Here is a 4,117-nt window from a genome sequence, read left to right as displayed (position 1 = left end):
TATCAAATCGCTTTAGGTCTATATAAAAAGTGTATTACGCCACAATTTGCATTATTTTTAATTGATTCAATTCATGCACTAGATTTATAGATAGATAGATAGATAGATAGATAGATAGATAGATAGATAGATAGATAGATAGATAGATAGATAGATAGATAGATAGATAGATAGATAGATAGATAGATAGATAGATAGATAGATAGATAGATAGATAGATAGATAGATAGATAGATAGATAGATAGATAGATAGATAGATAGATAGATAGATAGATAGATAGATAGATAGATAGATAGATAGATAGATAGATAGATAGATAGATAGATAGATAGATAGATAGATAGATAGATAGATAGATAGATAGATAGATAGATAGATAGATAGATAGATAGATAGATAGATAGATAGATAGATAGATAGATAGATAGATAGATAGATAGATAGATAGATAGATAGATAGATAGATAGATAGATAGATAGATAGATAGATAGATAGATAGATAGATAGATAGATAGATAGATAGATAGATAGATAGATAGATAGATAGATAGATAGATAGATAGATAGATAGATAGATAGATAGATAGATAGATAGATAGATAGATAGATAGATAGATAGATAGATAGATAGATAGATAGATAGATAGATAGATAGATAGATAGATAGATAGATAGATAGATAGATAGATAGATAGATAGATAGATAGATAGATAGATAGATAGATAGATAGATAGATAGATAGATAGATAGATAGATAGATAGATAGATAGATAGATAGATAGATAGATAGATAGATAGATAGATAGATAGATAGATAGATAGATAGATAGATAGATAGATAGATAGATAGATAGATAGATAGATAGATAGATAGATAGATAGATAGATAGATAGATAGATAGATAGATAGATAGATAGATAGATAGATAGATAGATAGATAGATAGATAGATAGATAGATAGATAGATAGATAGATAGATAGATAGATAGATAGATAGATAGATAGATAGATAGATAGATAGATAGATAGATAGATAGATAGATAGATAGATAGATAGATAGATAGATAGATAGATAGATAGATAGATAGATAGATAGATAGATAGATAGATAGATAGATAGATAGATAGATAGATAGATAGATAGATAGATAGATAGATAGATAGATAGATAGATAGATAGATAGATAGATAGATAGATAGATAGATAGATAGATAGATAGATAGATAGATAGATAGATAGATAGATAGATAGATAGATAGATAGATAGATAGATAGATAGATAGATAGATAGATAGATAGATAGATAGATAGATAGATAGATAGATAGATAGATAGATAGATAGATAGATAGATAGATAGATAGATAGATAGATAGATAGATAGATAGATAGATAGATAGATAGATAGATAGATAGATAGATAGATAGATAGATAGATAGATAGATAGATAGATAGATAGATAGATAGATAGATAGATAGATAGATAGATAGATAGATAGATAGATAGATAGATAGATAGATAGATAGATAGATAGATAGATAGATAGATAGATAGATAGATAGATAGATAGATAGATAGATAGATAGATAGATAGATAGATAGATAGATAGATAGACGGAGGGACGGACAGACGGACAGACGGACAGACGGACAGACAGACAGACAGATATATGAATTTAATGTCATCCAGCGATTTACAGCAATAGACAACGTCAGAGTAGATATATATATATATACACACATATATATATATATATATAATACATGACTACTAAAATATAAATAAATGTAAGAATAAAAATATAATAATAAATATACAATCACCATATAATCACAAAAACAGGTTAAAAGTTTTAAAATAAATAGTATAAAATCAGGTTAAAATGTACAGATTTGTCAATTACATGAGGTTAAAACAAATAGTATCTAAAACGTAATATTGCTAAAATCATTGACACTATAGATTGGATTTGCCATCAAAGTCCTTCTCACCATCCTTCTGAAAGTAAAATATGACGTGTTTCTTATATGCAATGGTAAAGAATTATAAAGCAAATCAATATTTCAGGTATAACTCCCTGTAAAGTTGATTTGAATAATTTCGAGGGAAAAATTGTTCCGGAGCCGGGTATCGAACCCGGGACCTTTGGTTTGACGTACCAACGCTCTACCACTGAGCTACCCGGGAACTCTAACCGACACCGATCCAATTTTTCCCTCTATATCTACAGACCTCAAAGTGGGCTGACAACCGTCAAGCAACCAACTTCGAGTGCACACTAACTCCGTGTGATTTGCATAATACACGTCACTGTTCGTTAACAGAAAACCACAATTTAAGTCACACGGAGTTAGTGTGCACTCGAAGTTGGTTGCTTGACGGTTGTCAGCCCACTTTGAGGTCTGTGGATATAGAGGGAAAAATTGGATCGGTGTCGGTTAGAGTTCCCGGGTAGCTCAGTGGTAGAGCGTTGGTACGTCAAACCAAAGGTCCCGGGTTCGATACCCGGCTCCGGAACAATTTTTCCCTCGAAATTATTCAAGAATTATAAAGTTTATAAGACATGGAAATAAAACTATTGCTTGTAGTAGTATATTTGTACTTGGTGAAATATATGTCAAGTCTGGAACGGGTAGAATAATTATGAATGGATGAACAAGTAGGAAGATTATGCACATTACGCTTAACTTACAGAAGGCAATCGAGAACAAACATTGACGGCAACGTAAGTATTCCTAGTTGTACAAAAAGTGGTTTACAGTGAGTTCTAGAAGAGACACCACAAATAATTCTCACTGCTCTCTTTTGAAGGACAAACAACTCAGAAACCGAAGTATGGTTGCCCCACAAAAGCCTATGGCCATAATAAACTGTAAGTAAAGAATTATAACATAATGTTTGTCTGAGGATTCGTAACATGAAAATTCCTTTATTAATTTTATTAACAAGATATTCTATGTGCGTACTCCAGCCCAGACCGGCTTCGAGGTGAATGCCTAGGAATTTAACTGAGGAAGACAAGTCAGTAATATTTCTGTTAAAAGAAAATTTAATATCTACAGTCTTATTAGAGTTGATGCTAAGTTTATTGGCGTCACACCAGTCTTGTAAAGTATGTAACTCTTGTGTATCCATTCGTCACTCTAGTATAAAAACAATTCTAATAAATATTCTAAACGAAATTCAAATAATTTTCAAGATATTAGCGCATGAAACGTCTATCAACGTACATGCGGCAATAATTGTAGTGCACGGCGGAACTTTTCTTCCCCTTATTGCAGTCTCTGCATATGCAGGAAGTTTAACAAGCCGTGAATCAACAGAGAGGATTGTTTACGTGGGTGGGAATGGGAAACGAGAAACGATTCGCTCATATTACACTTGCAGTGAATCATGGGAGTCCGGCTGCAGGTCTGTTTGCATAACAAGGATCGTGTTCTGTAAAAATACAATTTGCATGCAGAGAAACTACCGCGGCCGGGAGCTCGACCTATTGCCCTTGTGCAAATATTAACACAGCCTCGCTGGCCATTCATTAAATGAGAAAAAAAATGTGGGAGTTATATGATGTGTTAGTCTGACCTGGAAATTGTGTTCTGAATTAATCGCGGTTTAATACTGATGGCTAAATGGGCGTAATGAGAATTTTCGAACAGATTCTTTGTTGTTTTGATTAGAGGTCTTCATTTATCTGGCTAAATCATTGACCAAAATTTAATTCCTAGTAACTGTCAGATTTTGTGTAACGAAGATTGAAGTACAATAAAAATTGAATTGTATGCAACATTATAAATTCGAAAACTCAAGTCAATTAAGTAGGTATATTTTTATTTTATTTTATTGGGTTATTTTACGACGCTGTATCAACATCTAGGTTATTTAGCGTCTGACTGATATGAAGGTGATAATGCCGGTGAAATGAGGCCGGGGTCCAGCACCGAAAGTTACCCAGCATTTGCTCGTATTGGGTTGAGGGAAAACCCCGGAAAAAACCTCAACCAGGTAACTTGCCCCGACCGGGATTCGAACCCGGGCCACCTGGTTTCGCAGCCAGACGCGCTGACCGTTACTCCACAGGTGTGGACAAGTAGGTATATGTTGCTCGGTG

The 4,117-nt window shown here is 33.0% G+C and overlaps 2 non-coding genes across 2 annotated transcripts; one reads left to right on the top strand and one right to left on the bottom strand.

Annotated features, from left to right (window-relative positions):
* Positions 1-2,124: 2,124 nt before the first annotated feature.
* TRNAD-GUC (transfer RNA aspartic acid (anticodon GUC)) lies at positions 2,125-2,196 on the bottom strand. Its single transcript has one exon. It is a non-coding gene; the product is annotated as a tRNA-Asp (tRNA).
* Positions 2,197-2,454: 258 nt separating this feature from the next.
* TRNAD-GUC (transfer RNA aspartic acid (anticodon GUC)) lies at positions 2,455-2,526 on the top strand. The gene has a single exon. It is a non-coding gene; the product is annotated as a tRNA-Asp (tRNA).
* The last annotated feature ends 1,591 nt before the right edge of the window (positions 2,527-4,117 follow it).

Source organism: Periplaneta americana, chromosome 2, assembly GCF_040183065.1.
Source record: "Periplaneta americana isolate PAMFEO1 chromosome 2, P.americana_PAMFEO1_priV1, whole genome shotgun sequence".
Lineage (NCBI taxonomy): Eukaryota > Metazoa > Arthropoda > Insecta > Blattodea > Blattidae > Periplaneta > Periplaneta americana.
The sequence above is the reverse complement of the archived record's forward strand: the minus strand, read 5'-3'. Positions and strand labels throughout refer to the sequence as shown.